General features: G+C 53.7%; 1 long non-coding RNA gene across 3 annotated transcripts in view; it reads left to right on the top strand.

Moving 5' to 3' along the window:
• The first annotated feature begins 4,075 nt into the window (after positions 1-4,075).
• Positions 4,076-16,681, top strand: part of LOC123618101 (uncharacterized) — a 28,678-nt gene continuing 16,072 nt past the window's right edge. The window contains exon 1 of one of the 3 annotated variants that reach the window (XR_012507966.1): positions 4,076-4,885. This is a non-coding gene — a long non-coding RNA (uncharacterized LOC123618101). The other 2 variants (XR_012507970.1, XR_006726457.2) reach the window with 2 other exon arrangements.

The following is a 16,681-nucleotide window of genomic DNA, read 5'->3' as shown; positions in this document are numbered from 1 at the left end:
AACAATGGGTATATGGATGAAAGGATAAATGAATGGACAGATAATTAGATAATTAGATCTGATAATTAGATAGCTAGATGATTGGGTTAGTGGATGGTTGAATGGATGAGTGGATGTTTAGATGGTTGGCTGGATAAAGAAATGAATTCCTATATTTAGGGCTGTAAAAGAGAATAAGAAAACCCACAAATTATAGTTTCTATCCTTTCCCCCAGATATATCTATGACTTCTCTTGGCCATTTCTTCCACATTGGTATATAGAATCTGTCCTGCCCTACCTACCCCCCACAAACCCACAACCAGGCACCAAAGCTTGCTCCTAAACACTTCCCCACCCTCAAGTACACAGACATCCTGGAATAGATTCCAGCCATCCTGATTCCTTTCCTGCTCTCCTGCCTTGATGTCCAGGGAAACCACCTTCCAAACAACCAGCCTAGGAATCAGGTGAGTGGTGACTGGGGGGACTCCTCCCTCTGTCCCCTGGGTGGTCTGTTTAATAGGCCTAACCCTGGAGCACCAGGACACAAGCAGATACAGGGTTGGAAGTCTGTGATTAGAGTGGGAAACTAATAGGCATCATAGAAGATGTCAGGGGCACAGTGTCGAGGGAGAGGGGTGTTCTCTGGGGCTGGCAGGGCAGCCATATCTATTCTCAGGTAGAGAAGGGGTTTTAGGAAGTAGCAGTCGGGCAGACTGGAAGGAATGAGGCCTTGCTCAGTTAGAAGGCAGGATCCATCTCTGAAGTCATCCAATTATAAGTCCTCAGCTCTACTGCATGGGAGCTGTGTGGCTTTGGACAATTCACTTAACTTTTCTGAGTTTTCTTAGCTGTAAAATGAACTAATGGCATCACCTAGTTACCAAAAAAATGAAACAAGAGAATGCAAAGGAAGTGTGTGGCACGTAGTAGGCCATTAACAAATGCTTTCAAGAAGCAATAAAGTATATAGGTTTCTTTTTTTTTTCTGGGAGGAGATAAGCTAAGGACTCTGCTATGTGTCTGTTTAGGAAGAAGCGTAAGTGATGATGTTACAGGTCTAGGGTCCCCATGGCATCTGGGGACCAGCACATCCTCATGGGAATCTCCTGGAGAAGCCTTCTCCTGCTTTCAGTTCCCCCAACGTCAGGTCCTTGGGACTCTCCCAAGGCGTGAGGGTGCAAGTGGGAGTGGGCTCCTAGCTATGGAGCCTCTGAGGAGGCCAGACCCTCACCACAGCCCCTGGCCCTCCCTCTTTGGGCCAGGCACCAGCAGGCAGGACAGCCCACTCCATGCTAAACAAAAAAAGAGCTGCTTGTTGCGGAGGATGAATCAGGGAGACCAAAGAACGGCCCTGGGAGGAAAGAGGAGAGGGTTCCTCCTCGGACCCAGGAACAGGCCTTCTTCCACAGTGTGAGCGTGTGTGGAGCATGTGGGTTAAAGGAAGCCAGAAACTGGGATTTGTACCTTTTCCCCTTTCCCACTGCTCTTATTTTTACCTCTCTTGTCTCATCTTATCTCCACCATGTTGATATGTTTTCAAGGTGGAAGAACAGAGGCTAGGCATCTTGCCCCGGGTTTCACAGTTATCTCTAATACTGAGTAGCGGGACTTTTGATTCTGCTGGAGGCACTTTCTCCTCTTAAACGGCTTACACTGGGCTTGAACACAGGATATATGAAGGAAGGAGAAGGGAATGACTGTCTTGTACTAGACTTTTTATGTAGCTTCATCTCCATAGAACTCTATGAGGTTGTGAGGAAGACGTTATTACTCCATTTTACAGATAAGGAAACTGAGGCACAGGGAAATGACTTACCCAAGGTCACACGCCCAGTGAAGGTTATAGCCTGTATTTGAACCCAGGTTATCTGACACTTGACAAGAGTGGTAACTTAGAGAGGGGGCCTTGAAGCAGGGAACCCACAGGGTCTGGAAGAGGAGACAAGAGGCTTTAGTGGCATGGGGAAGATTAGGGTGATGTTCTGTTTGACTCAGCCCCAGGGCCTCTGGCTTCACATGCTGCTCTACGCTGGAAGCCTAGATCTGCGTGTGCAAAATGAAGATGCTGAATCAGTGCCAACAGGGCCATGCCCAACCCCAGCCCCAACCCGAGGGCTCAGGAAATGACACACCTGAACTGTAGAACAGATTGTTGGACCTGTCTCTATGATCACCTCCCAGAAGAGGGGTTTGCAGATGGTTGCTCAGCAGCCCCTAAGAGGGAGGAGGACCAAGCGTCCTGAGCTGAAGAGTGCCCTCCAGGCTGACCCAGACCCAGCAGCAGTGGGGATGGTGGACACCTCAGCCTGTGGGTCAGGTGGCCAGGGCTCAAGTTTTGCTGTGTGATCTTAGACAATTTATAGAGATCTCTGGGCCCCATATTCCTTTTTTTGTAAACAAAGGTAGAAATTTTTTTTCTGCCTACCTTCTGGGCGTAGGTCCTGGAGAAAGCGACCTTCTACCCCATGGATCTGACTCTGGGTCAGAACAGTCTTGGGAAGGAGGTGGGAGAATGGGACCTCTGCCCGATCTTTCTGTTGGTAAGAAGTGTTAGGAAGCATGAATCAACACCCCGGGGGGTGCTGTAATTTTTTCACAAGTCTGGCTGTGCACAGGGGCAGTACCCTTGTTATGATATCTGAAACAGAGATTTTCTTGCTCCTGGGGACTAGAGAATGTGTTCAGGGGCGGGGGCAGGGTGGCTAGCACACGATGGGGATTTGCTCTAGTTTGACAGCTAAACTCTACTGTGGGCAGAGCTGGGCTCTTGGCTCAGCTCTAGAACATCATCTGCTCCCAGCACAGGTACGGCCACTGAGGCCCCAGAAGGGACAGCCAGCGGAGCCCAAGATCCCACCTTCTCAGGCCTGAGACAGAGCTTGGAGTGGCCAGCCTGCAGGGCTTCCCCTTTAGGGTGCAAGCTGTGTGGAGGCCGCGCTCAGAGATGGGGGATGGCCCCTCTCTCATGTCAGCAGCATGTCGAGTGTTTGTGGGGACTGGTCATCCCTTCTCCTTCCACACCAGCCTTGGCTGAGGCAGCAGCTCTGGCAGAAGGGAGGCTGGGGGAGGGGAGGGCAGAGCTTTGCAAAGGAGGAGGCAGGAATTCTGCTTGGAAATAATTCAAATGAGGCTATGAAACCAGAACCCTGTCTCAGAACAAATTGGCCAGATTTGGCCTGGGGGAAAGGGGAGTTATAAGGGGAGTGGAGGAGGTTGGGCCCTGGCTGAGGGGGGAGGGGCTGGACAGGACTCTGATGAGCGTTTCCAAGAGGAGCCCAGGCCTGAACTGCCTTAGGTAGAAGGGGGCAGCAGTCCCCTGGGCTGCCTTCTGTGACACAGGAGGGAGAAGTCAGGTGCCCCAAGCACCCATCTGGCCTTCCTGAAGGGAACAGGGCTAGACCATCATTGACACTCTAAGACTGCCCAGCTGTGACCCTGCCACATCCCTCCCCCGTCCCTGTTCCTGTTCTACTTCTGAAGCAAAGCAGCCCCTGTGACTCTCCATCTTACCAAGAATTCATTCATAATTTCTGTTTCCCTTTTAAGTCTCCTGCTCTGTGCTGAGCCTGAGGGTACAAGGATGAACTTGGTCAGCCAAGGGCCCAGGGCCGGGTGGGGAGGAATCCATTGGTAAGGCTTTGAGGTATGACTTAAAAAATGAATTCTCATTCCTTGTCCTAACTGGGGAGGTGTCTGGAGGGGCCCCTCACAGAGCAGAGCTGACCTGGGCAGCCTGGGGAATGCCTCTCCTCCTCAGTCAGAGCCAGGGCTGGGCTTGGGTCTGAACAGAGGGGAGGGGTGGGCGGTGGGGGGTTCACTGCGGGGCCAGGCAGGGGCACACAGCGGAGGAAAACCAAGGCCTTCAGAGACTCATCAAAGGAGCTGCTGTGTGAAAGAGGCAACCTTGGAGGGGTCACCCGGGTTCACACCGCCTGGAGAGGCTTGTAGGCCTCGTCTGATGGGGGTGGGGTGGGGGAGCGGCTAGGGGCCGGGCTGAGGGAGGGAGTGGCCGGGCGGGACAGCAGGCTGCTCTTCTAGAGCCGGCTTCCTGTCCCGCTGGCCGCCCGGCCGGCCGCAGGCGGAGCTCCAGGGAGCTCTTTTCTAAGGAGAAGTTCTGTCAGTCCGCCTGCCGTGGGTGTCTAGACCCCTTCTCAGGGAGGAAGCAAGTTTCCTCAGCCACCTCACTTCCATACCTCCCGGACTAGATTCAAGGGCCAAAATCAAGTCTGAGGACCGGATGGAAGGAGGACTCAGATACAAGCCACGACCCCGCCCCCTTTCTGACCTGACCCTCCCCTACCCGGGTCTCCGCGCGGGGGTCTGCCTGGCTTGCAGCTCCTCCGACACCGCTCCCATCACGCAGGATTCTGCCCTGTCCTACTTACTGCCCCTGTCTACTTTCTCCCTGGAGAGGGAACCAGAGACTGATTGGGACCCCCTTGCTCACTCCTTCCTAAGCCCACTAACCCTCTGGAGCCCCTGCTCCCCACCCCCTCCAGTGTGAGGGTCTCAGAAGCCTCTGCTCTTCCCTCTCGCAGAACCAATAGAGGCTCCCAGGATCCTTTCTGCTTTGCCCCTAATGTAGATTTCCCGGGCTTCACTGACCTGCTCCCTCAGAGTGTGGGTCTCGAGACTTGTTCACCACTCTTGACAACCCCCACCCCACTTCAGCGAGCTCTCAGAATTCTGTTTTCCCCCACCCGTGTGGACTTCCAGAGTCCTCCTCTGTGCACTCGCTAACGCGAGCCCTGGAAGAAAGGCACTTCTGAGGGAATAAAGCGGAGGGCAGCCATGGCTCAAGATGGGAGGGGCCTCGGCTTCTGGCCCCTCCTCGGGGCTCAGGCAGGGCCCGGACCTCTCCTCTCAACCCCTCCTCTCAACTGAGGGGGCCGCTGTGGCGGGTGAGTGAGCTGGAGGGGGATGGGAGGGGCAGGGGAGGTGGGGGAACCGGTCTTGTGTTGTTCTTGGCTTGGAGCCCCCAGCCCCAGGGAAATCCTGACTCTGTGGAAAACTGAGCAGGCAGTCAGGCAGGGGAGGAGGAGTTGGAAGAGGAAGAGGAGGAGAAGGAGGAGAAGGAGGAGGAGGACCAAGGGCTCAGGGTGAGGTGGGGGTAGGGGCTCCTCTCATAAATCAATCCCACCAGCTCTCAGACCTGACAAAAACCAGAGACCCAGGGTCCCTTGGGGGCTGAGGCCAGAGAGGGGGAGGGGGAGGGGGTGCAAGCCATCCGATGGGCTGTGAGGGGAGGAAGGTCTGAAATGAGGGGGCAGCATCCTGTTCAAAGGGCCCTGCCTCAAAACCCCCAAAACAACAGGTGTGTTTGGGGGAGGGGGTCTGAGAAAACAACTTACAACTACAGGAGCTGAATCAGGGTGTCTATGACAGATTGATGGGGGCGGGGGCGGGGGTGTGCAGAGTTTCCCTCTGGTTAGCAATTCAGAACATTTTTATTGTCCTAAATTCTGCCCTGGTTCAACTCCTGAGGAACTGTGTGATTTCAGACAAGCTGCTTCACCTCTCTAGGTACCTCAGGCTCCTCAGATGTAAGGGTGTGTGTGTGTAATGGGCGAGGGAGGTGGTCCAGCCCCAACCTGGCAATCCCTGAACATTCTAGCCCTCAGTGCTGTACTGCAGGGGAAAGAATATTGCTCTGGAGTGGGCATGACAACAGTTAAGAGTCTAGGTTCTGCAACTTAATAACTGTAGTCTTGGGCTGGACACATAGTCTCTCAGATCCTCAGTTTCTGCATCTCTCAAATGGGCATAATAATGCCTCCCTGGCAGGGCTGGTATGCCAGTGAGTGAGACAGTGTATGTTAAGTGCTCTGCATTGGCAGGTTCTTAGTCAAAGGCTGTTGTTTATTTTGTATCTACCTTTTGGATGTCTGCAAGTTTTAGCCTTCCAAAGATCACCTTTTTCCTTTAATACTTAAGTGTTAATAATAATAAAGTTGCCCCAGTAACACAAAAACCCTCACAGCCCTCAGTATTTCCAAGGACTCTCAACAAGTGTGTGCTTCTCCTCACCCTTCCACCTGGGACACAGGAACTCTGGGCTGTACCTTATAGGCCATCACCAAAGGTCTGGGCTGTGGCAGGAGGATGCCGCCTACCATGTGAACTTGAACATCAGCTGTCCTAACCCCTAGTCTTGCCCACCACTGGCCTCTTCCTGCAAAGGTCCAACAGCGCTGTTTTCTCAGCCCTTCCCTTCTAGGTGTTCTTCCCAAGGCCCTGTTCCTGTCCCTTGCTCCAACCCCATTCAGATTCCTGGGGCTACTGACAGAGCCCCTCAGGACCTCTTTGGGCTGCTGTCCAGTCCCTGCTGGACCTGAGCCTCAACCAGATACTCATTATGTTACATGGAGATATTTCAACCAGCAAAAGGGTCTTGGCTGATTTTTGAGATGCAGTCTGTACCTCTGTGAGAATGCTGACAGGCAGCAGTGTGTTTATTTCCTAGAAAATAGTATTTTCTTTGCATCTACATTATATGATAATTTAAAAACAAAAACAAAAACAAAAACTGACCAACCCATCCTCTGCCCTCAGCTCCCCTCCCCACCCTCAGGCTCACCTTCTTCTCTAGGTGTCAGGACACTTTCTTTGAGGGGAACCCGTAGAGTGTGTATGTGGGTGGTTAGGGAGTGGGGAGGCATTGGCCCAGGTCACTCCAGGTCCCTACTCTTGAGCTGGAACAGACCTACTGGGCTGGGCCATGCTGAGGGCATAGCTTGGGGAGAATTGGGATGGGGTTGGGGTTCCCCTTTTCCAGAAGGCATTGTTTTCCTCTGGGATCTCATACCCTGATAACAGCCTCAAGGGTCTGTGCCCCAAGATGCAGGGGACAATGGAATCAGAGGCCTAAGAAAGCCTGGACTTCTTTGGGTGGCTCCTGTGGGGACCTCTGACAAAACCTCTGTTGTCTGAAGGTGTGGGCTCCCTGTGGTGAAGGAAGCATGAGAAGCCTGGAGGCCAGGGGGTGGCTTATAGGGTCTCAGAGAGAACCTTTACAAATCTTTCTTCTCCCCTCGTGGGAGGATGGACGGGGTCAGTATGCACATGCTGTGGTGGCTCTTTGGCCCTCTGGGCCTACTGTTCTTGGGAGGCTCTTCTTCTCTTAGGTTGTCCCAGGGTTGTGAGGAGTCTAGGCGTGTCAGCTGGGAACGTCTAGAGAGACCATTTCTCAGACAGCAGGATCCCCACTCGGCAACTTCCATGACAAGCAGGCAACTAGCCACTGCTTGACCACTCCCACGGACTGGGCAATCCCCGCCTCACAAGACAGTGCCTTCCAGGTTGGGTAGCTGAGATGACTGAAAAGATAGACATGGAGAGTCCAACCATAATGCTGGTCCCTCTGTGGAAGTGAAAAGGGGGTCAGAGAGCACAGCTGTGGATGTCTCCAGGAGGGAGGGAGGGAGGTAAGGCAGGCTGCCTGTTTAGGGTGAGGCCCAGATCCTGGGGAAAAGGTTTAGGCCTCGGAAGCAATGGTCTGGGTTTTTGCTCTGCCATTAACTCACTGTGTGGCCTTGAGGGAGTCCTTCCTTTCCCTGGGCCTCAGTTTCCATAACTGTAAACTTTATGGGCTGGGCCTGGGGACGTCTAAGGGCCCTGCCCCTGGCAACGGATGCTCTTCCGTGAGTCTATGAATAGCTGGCGAAGAGGGATCAGGTCCCTCCATGGGGGCTGGGCTGGCTCGAGATGCTCAGAGAATGGGCCCTGTGTGGGAATGGACAAGGTTCCCTTTCATTTCGTGAGGCCTTGGCAGCAGCCCAGCGCCCACAAACTCTCCCTCCTGCCAAGGTCAACCTGACCCTGACCTGGGGGGCACAACTGCCTGGGGCAGTTGAGGTCAGGAGCTGGCGACTTGGGAGAAGGAGCCCAGTGCAGAGGTTCAGACTCCTGTCCTCTGGCGGGGGTGAGGGTCTGAGCAACTGTAGTTGTGTGTGTCTTGAGTTCCCGACAGTGACACAGGGCTCTGCCCCACCCCACTGCAGTCTTGATGGTCCCTGGAAAGCCTTGGCATCAGACAAGCTTGGTATGGAATCCAGATCTGCCACACACTAGCCGAGTGACCTTGGGCAAGTCACTGCCTCTCCTCATCCAGAAGTCAGGGACTCTTAATTTTTACCCTGCATGGTTGCTGGGAGGTAGGACACATATGTAAGCATCATGCCCACAGCATGCACTCCATGGAGTGTGGCTGTGATGATCCTCACCCAGCTAAGCAGTCGGTGACAAGTAACCGGAACCAGACTGGACTCTTCCTGCTGCCTCAGCCCTCTGTCCCTTAGTCTGTTTGTCCATCAGGGCACTGGGGGCTTCCAATTCTCAGGCCCTAAAATCTGCACAATTTAAAGTAGTCAAAACAAACCCTTCACTCTATTTATGCTGAGAGGGAACAAGCTCCTGGCCAGGCCTAATGGGTTCCAGGTGTGCACTGTGCCCTGCAGCGGCTGGAGCAGGCGCGGTGGCCGTGGCTGGGACTCTGCCTGGCTGGCTGGGAAGGCTCATCTAGGCCAGACCTCTCCAGCCTGGTGCTTTGCCTATGAAGAGCATAGAGCTGGGCCAGGCGCTACCCAGTATGGTGGGGCAGCCCGCCTGGGGCTCAGAGAGCCTGGGGTTTGGAGCCAGGAGGCACTGCCCCTAGCAGCATACTTGGGCGTCTCCCAGACTCTAACTTCCCACCTCTTCCCAACTACCCAGTCAATGCTGAGCACCTACTGTGTGTCCTGCCTTGACCTCAAGAGGTTCTGCAGTTGCTAAGATGATTTTCATGGAGCTGTAAAACTCTTTCTCACAGGAGGTCGACTGTGGGAGTGACCTCCCAGAGGGGCTCAGGGAACCAGGTGGGAGCCCAGAGGGCATGAGTGAGGTTTCTTTTATTATCATTATATATTAATTATCCTGTTATATAATCAGAGCGACCAGCTGTCATTTATTAATGGTGAACCATGGGGCCAGACACTATATTCGGTGCTTTCCATGCCTGAGCTCATCAATTCCTCGCAGCCATACATGGCCAGGCTCTTTTTCTCTCTCTCCAAGAACAGAGAGGGGACAGGAAGCTCAAGGACACCAAGAGCTTGCTGGAGGTCACACAGTCAGGAACTGGCTGAAGTGGGGTTTGAGCCCAAGGTTGCCTGACCTCAAGGCAGGGCCTGTCTAGCTCTATTACACTTTTCACAGTCTTGTCCAGCTCTTCCCTAAAGAGTGGAGGAGAGTGCCAGAGTACGTGTGAGTGCCAATGGAGGACCTGGTTAGAAGGCAGAGCAGGGAGGGATTTCTCCCTGGAGTGATGTCAGAGGCTCACACACCCATCAGCTGGGCACATGGTCTGTTCCTCCAGACCCAGCCCAGAGGTGCCTCCAGCCTCCTCACCACCTCTGAACTGGGCACCGCTTCATCCCAAGCTGGGTAGCAGAGGGGACTGTCAGCATTGGGGCCACCATCTAATCATCTCACTCTCACCCATGTCAGCTGGGCCCTCAGGGACAGACTGGGTTGTGACCCACCCTAGAATTGCAGGTGGTATGTGGGCATGATTGCCTCAGCCCTCCAGTTTGGGTAATTGTAAGTAATAATAATCTTTAGTCTCTATTGTCTCAATAATCATCTCATACATACAGACCTCTTATTGTTATAACTTCTCAAAACTCCTGGTACTTTGCTTCCTAACACCAATTTGAAATTATATATTTATTTACATATTTGTTTGATTAATTCTGCATTCTTGCTAGACTGCAAGCGCCAAAAGGGCAGTCTACTTCCTGCTGTATCCCCAGTGCTTGGCCCAGTGCCTTGACACATAGTCCATATGTGACAAATTTTTGTGGAATGTATTTATGGATGAATGAGTGAAATGGAGTCAGTGAGAAGCTAAGAAGAGGTGGGGCAGGGCCATAGAAGGAAGCTGAGAAGGGAGAGAGGTATCAGGATGAAGCTTTTGGAGTCTGTCTATGGAGCTGGGGTGAGATGGCATTGACGGTGCCCCTTGAGAAGCCAGGTGTGGGTTGGGGATGAAACAGCCAAGCTGTAGGGCCTAGACCTGAACCACAGCCTCCCCTAGGCAGGAAATCAGAGGGAGCCTGTAAATTAAAGCCTCTCCTGCATTTCCATACCCTCACAATCCAGAAGGGCCACGAGCCAATTCTACCCACCCCACCACTGACACTCAAAAGGGAATTCTGGAAGCACCTCAGTATTTGGTCCACTCAGGGAAGCCATGGAGGGTCAATCTAAAGTTGTAGGAAAGGACTTTTCCCAGCCTATGTCCTCTTTCCCTTGTGTCTCCAGAGCTGTTGAGCTCATGATACCCTCTCCATCCCTCAATCCCTACTCCTTAGCCCCAGTATCCTGGGGGCATGGAAAGGGAAGTTTTTAGGAAGGTCTGGGTTCGAAACCAGCTCTATCACGTTCTAGATGGGAGACCTGGGGTACCCTTAGCTTCTCCACACTTCAGTTTCCTCATGTCTAGAACACAGATGATAATCTTCACCTTGTAGTGTTGCTGAAGGGCTAAACAAGATCAGGTGTGCAGAGCTATTCCAGTGTGAGACACCAAGGCACTCAGTCAAGGGCACTTCTTGGGCTCTTATTCCTGCTCTGCCACCAAACAGCTGTGTGATCTTGGGGAGGACACATCACCTCTCTGGGGCTCAGCTTTATCTGTCAAACAAGAGGGCTGGATCAGTTCATCTCCAAGGCCCCTTCCAGCTCTGACTTGCTCGGTTCTATTCTGAGCAGGGAGCTCCACCTCTGGGGCAGGGGCAGCATGAACATTCTTTCAGCTCAGATTCAACCCAGGCACATGCTTGCCCAGCCCCATCCCGCACATTTAGCCTGTAGGTGTTGCCACATTGGCCGCGCCCTTGGCACAAGCTGTACCCCCACTCCACCCCACTTGTCAGGGCCACAGGTGGGTGGCTCCCTTCTTGGGGGCTGAAGGAGTCTGGGAGGACAGAGGAGGAGGATAGGATGGGAGAGAAGAGGTAAGGATAGAAGGGCTAGAGGAGAGTAGTGAGGGGTAAGGGCAAGGCAGGGCCTTGAGCCCTGTGGAATTAATTTTCGCCCTGCTACTTCCTAAAGATGTGTGTCCTTGGGCAAGTGGCTTTAACCTCTCGGACGCCTATTTCCTCGCTTATGAACCAATAATAATAATTTTTAAAACCCCATTAGATTATTGTGAAAAGTAAATGAAAGAATATATGTCAAGTGTCTGGCATTCTGGAGTTTTGTTCTCTGGAGGTGGGAAGGACACACACCTTTCCCTCAGCCCCCCGGGAGGGGGAAGTTCCATGAAGGCACTGTGGGGGCGCTTGGCCGGCTTTCCCGTGGGCCTGCGGTCCTCACCCTGCAGCCGGAGCCCCTTCCCCCTGGGCTGGCAGCCTGGGGTCCTGGGCCGGGAGACCCAGCCCATGGGGTTGAGGGGAGGGCTGCGGCCAGAGCCAGCTCCCGCCCCCCACCCGCACCGCCTCTGCTTCTGCGCTAGCGCCTTTGATCTGCAACCTTCAGGGGGATTAAGAGCCTGAGAGCCCCTCTCCCCGGGGTCCCCCGCTCCCCGCCGCCCTCCCTCTGGGCTGACCTCCCAGTCGGCGGCCCCGGCTGGGGGCTGGCTCCGCCGCCGGTGGTCCCGGCTCCTGCCCGCCGCGCCTCCGGGCAGGCCACTGGGATTACAGGGGCAGCGGCCGCGGCTGGCGGCTTCCGGGAGCCCGGGGGCCTGGGGCCCTGGGGAGTGGGACGGGGGGAGTGGGCTGGGTGTGGGGTGGGTGCGGGCCCCGGCGCCTCCCGGCCATTTTGGCTGGGGAATCTGTGTAAAGTGTTTAAAAAGAAAAACTCTCCGGAGGAGGACGTAACCTTTTCTTAACATCTGGGGCTCAATTAGCTAATGACAGCAAAGCCTTCTCCGGTGTCGCTGACCCCTGGGCAGCAGCCCCGCTCCCCAACCCCCGATATTTATACAGCTGCGGCCCCTCGCTGGGACGCGGGGCAGGGGGCTTGGCTGGGTTATCTCGGCAGAGATCCGCCGCCCACCCCAAAAAAGAGAAAGAAAAGGCTTAGTACACGGTCCCACCCTCCGGCCCCACAGCCCTCCTCCTCGCCGCTAGCTCTATCCCCTCCCTCTCCCAGTTCTTGTCACTGCCTCTTCCCTCCTCCCCTGGTCCTCTCGGCTCTCCTCCTCTTCCTCCTCTACCCTCCTTCTCTCCTTCCTTTCTTCTCCTCTCCTCTTCTCTTTCCTTCATGCCTCTCCCTTTCTCGCTACTCTCTGCTTTGCCTCTTCTCCACTCTCTCCCTCTCTGCTCTGTCTCCCCTCCTCCTGCTCCCCCCCCCCCCGCCCCTTGCCTGATTGTTTCTTTTTTCTCCCCTTTTCCTCTGTCTTTTCTTTCTCTCCCCAGCGGCCTCCCCTCTCTAACTCTGAATAGCTCCCTTGTTCCCCTCTGGGTTCCTGTCTCTCCTTATTCTAGTGCTTCCTCCCCACCTTTTCTCTCCCTGTCTCAATCTCTGAATGCCTCTCTGTGTGTCCTCCCAGAGGTGTGTACTGCCCTGGCTGCCAGGAAGCTACCCCCGAGGCGAGCAGCCTAGTGCTGGACCACCTCTGGGCCAAGCATCCTTCTTACCACAGAGCTGGGCAGGCCTGGGGCTGGGCACTTACAGCCCTTCCTGGATCCCTAGTGTGGGAAGCGTGGGAGGACTGTGTTTCAGGCACCAACGCTTCATGGTTAGAACCAGAGGGGCTCCTTAGGGGCTTCCCAAGATGCCCTGCCGCTCCAGCTCCTGGAATCTCACCATCCCTGCCACTTGATCCCTGCCACCCCACCCCAACACCCTGCTTGGTATTTTGAATCTGGAAGCAAGTGCAAACACACACTTTCCTCTTTGTCTTCCTTCAGTGCAGTTAAAACAGGCTGGAATCTTTAAAAAAATCACCAATACTAAGAAAAAAAAGTGATAAATGCAGAAACTATAAACAGTACAAAATAGTATTGTCCAAAGGCAGTGTGGGGTAGCAAAGAAGAGAACAGGATTTGGAATTGGAGAAGCTGGGTTCAACTTGGAACCTTGCTGTTTAAACAATTCTGTAATCCTTGAGGAATCACTTGAGCTACAGTTCCCTCGTCTGTGAAATGGGGATAATAATAGTTATTAAACAATAACGAAATTCATAGCCTACATGACTGCAGTCAGTGTTAGGCCAAGTTCTTGCGTTAGGACATTTGCTTTTTATTTTCCTAGAGTCTATGATTTTTCCAGGATAGCGTCATGTTCCAGAATTCTACCTCTTGCTCTTCCAAATATACTTGAAACTCTTGTACCCCTTGCAGACTTCTCTAAGAGTGAAAGCTTCAGATCGTTTTCACAGAAAAACGAAGGTGGAAACGTTTGCAAACATTGGGGTGGGAGTTCCCAGAGTTCCTGAAGCTCGAGGGTCATGCTGGGTAGGGCCTTTGGCTTACTATGTCTTGGGAACCTGTGGCGGGTTCTTGGCATGTAGGATCATGAATGCTCACGAGAGCCAACCAAAAAGTACTGTCACCCCCTTTTAACACCTGGAGAAACAGAGAAGCAATCGTCCAAGTACCACTGCTGTCTCGAGGCAGAAACTGGATTGGACCCCAGGGGTCTCTCCTCTAGGGCCCAGGAGGGTGTCTCCCCACCGGTAAGCGGGAGAAGGGGGAGAGGTGCTCGGCCACTTTGGGCAGCCCGAGTCGGGCAGAGGGGCACGGCTGGCACTCTCTCTGGGAGGCCTTGGTAGTTGGGCTCTACCCTCCGACCCTGAGCCGGCCAACCATGGGTGCAGGCGGGAGGGATGGGGACACAGGGAGGGGTGCTGAGCCCTCTCTACCGCTGCTGCGCCCGCGCTGCCCCCAGGACTGGCTCCCCGAGCGCCGGGCTCGCCGCCGGCACCGGATGAAGAATCCCGAGAAGGCTTAATTTGCAGGAAGACATTCTCATCAGATCTCGTCTCCGGCAGCGGAGCGCTGCTGCCGAGGGTCGAAGTGGGCTCCTGCCAGCTCCCCTCCCCCGGGCCCCGGCCAGGCGAGAAACAGAGATGGTGGGGGCAAAAACTGGAGCCCCGGCGCCGAGCGGCCGCAAGGGGCCGAGGCCTTTGAGAGCTTGGCTGCCTCTTGCCAAGGTCAATCAAACCCTCCCACGCTCGGGAGGCGCGAGCTGCGTGCGCCGGGAGGCGAAGGAAAACAGACCGTAGGTGGGGTCCCGGGACGGCTGGCCAGGGTGGGGCAGGGGCCTAGCCTCTGCGAACGCTTCCTGCCCCGTCTCGGGGCCGGTGCTCGGGATTCCCGCGGCCGAGGAATAAGGGGGTGGGGGTGCGCGGGCCAGAGGCTGGGACCCAGGCAGCGGTGTATGACCCACCCGGCGGAAATGGAGGCTAATTACGGACGTCTTTATGCTAACATGCACCTGGCTGGGCTTTTCTAGGGCGGAGAAAGTGTGCAGAGTAGAAAGGAAGAAGTTCCGGAGAGCGGGAAAGTTCCGGAAGCACTTGATTCCGTGATAAAAAAAAAAAACCTGCAGGGCTCTGCTCACGCGCTGTGTGGCCTTGGGGAAGTTACTTGAGGATGTTATTGGGCTTAAGTGTTCTACTCTGAAAAAGAGAGAACACGGGTCGTTTTCTTCCCAAGCTCGGTCACTCTGTCAGCAACAAGATGGAAGTCTGACCCTCAGGTTGATCTCGGAAGATAGAGAGGGGCCAGGTTGCGGGAGGTGTGAGGGGTGTATCACAGGGCAGAATCCTGGGCGTTGCAGAGCATCCAAGTCGCAAAAACCAGGAGCGCGATTCCAAGGGCCTGTGGCTAACTGTCTCCACTGTTGCCCAGAAGTCAAAGTGAGGGCCCCAAGGAAGGAGGCCAAACAAAGGTCCCCGGATTTGTGGCAGGAGGGTCAGAAGGAGGTGGTTTGGTGGTAAAAGAAGATGGGAGATGGGGTGGGCAGCAGGTTGGAGAAGTGGGTGTTTTACCATGGGACCCATCTGAGCTTTATTATAAGGTTGGGGGTGGAGGGCAGGGATGGATTGAAGATGCCAAGGAGAGAAAGGGGAGATGACTGATGGGATTATGTCCTGAAGAAGGCCTAAGGGTGGGAGCTAGGACACAGGTGGGAAGGAAAAGGAGACACACTGGGGAGGTGGGTGGGGCGAGGAGGAGAGGATGTTTTTACCCAGAGAGAACTCTCTTCATGAGTCTTACTCAACTCAGTGGTGGAGGAGATCTCAGTGTGGTCACCTAGTGAGGAGTGAAAATGGACCTGGGAAGAAACCACCATGGAGACCAAATCAGGATTAGGGTGGGGAGGATGGAAGGGCTGATGAGTAGGAGTGCTGTTGAGGTTGAATTACAGGAATTTGAAAGCAAAGTAAAAGAAATCTTTGAGGGGCCGGGAGAGGCTGGCATTTATGAGATCGTCTTGTACCCTTCCATACATTGTCTCTTTTAATTCCCCACCAGTAGGTATTATTAATCCCATTTTATAGTTGGGGAAGTGGAGGCTCAGAGTGCTGAGGAACTTTGTCCAAGGTCACTCAGCTGGTAAGAGATGAAGTCCTGATTTGAACCCACATCTGTCTGCCTCAGAATGGAGGCTGCTACCATTTTGTTCCACTGGGCAGGAGTCCTGACCCTGGGGCCTCAATAGTCCTTCCTTCCCCGGGTGTGGCCATCCTGGGGTGCTGACCCACTTGCCTGGAAGGAAGGGGCTGGGCTTTCGACCCAGTGCAGGCTGTCCTGAGCCAGCCTGAACTTGCAGGAAGCCTCCACCCAGCTGAGATGTGGGGGGAAAGAGTGGGCTTTTTTTCCCTAAATGAGATCAGAACATATATATTTTTCTGCAATGTACCATTTTTAGCTTAATGTTTCCATATATGTGTGTGTATATATACACACACACACACACCTTTTAAAGTTGTGTTGTCCTCCTTTGTATAGTTATTCTGTTTATTACTTACTTTTTCCCCTACAAGTTTTGCAGTCATAGTGCTTTAGTGCACATCCATCTTTGTGAGAATATCTTTGAGCAGATAGAGATACTTCTACATGATAGAGTCCTAGAAGTGGCATCAGTGGGTCAAGGATATGCTTATTTTCAGTTCTTATGGATAGTCCTAAACCTCCCTCCCAAGAAGCTGTTCCCTCCATCAAAGTATGAGTGTACCCATTCTTTCACAGCCTGGCCTCTGGGTATCATACAATGTATACATATTGTCCAATCTAGTGAGCAAAAAAGAGTTTTTCACTTTTGTTTTGTAAAGACCTGAAAAAGAGCTCAAGAATGAGTAGCAGAAATTTAGAGCAGCTCTGAGGAAGAACTTAAGGTCAGTGAATGCTATCAGGACCTAGATAAGAGAGGCAGCACAATTCCTTTCTCTGAGCACATTGCGATGCTTCTAGTGGATCAGACAGCCCCGGAGCTCTGCGTAAGGGCTGACTACCTTGGCACATACAGGCTGTGTGAAGTCTAGCTCCGCAGAGTTTACAGGAACAAGCTAACAGGCTGCAGGGGGCAGAGGAGGGCAGTTTCAGGGAGGGCTTAGGAATGAGTTGGGCTTCCTGAAAGAGCCAGGGAAGATGAGGGCCACCAGGCTCTGAGTGCTAGATGAAAACTGGTCGGTCCATAGGCTGTGGAGGTGAATGATGGAAAGAGAATAGGACTTCAGATTCAGCTTAGCAAAGGTGGAGGTGGGA

The sequence above is a fragment of the Camelus bactrianus genome, chromosome 1 (assembly GCF_048773025.1).
Source record: "Camelus bactrianus isolate YW-2024 breed Bactrian camel chromosome 1, ASM4877302v1, whole genome shotgun sequence".
Taxonomy (NCBI): domain Eukaryota; kingdom Metazoa; phylum Chordata; class Mammalia; order Artiodactyla; family Camelidae; genus Camelus; species Camelus bactrianus.
Note: the sequence above shows the minus strand (reverse complement) of the source record. Positions and strands in the feature narration are given on the sequence as shown.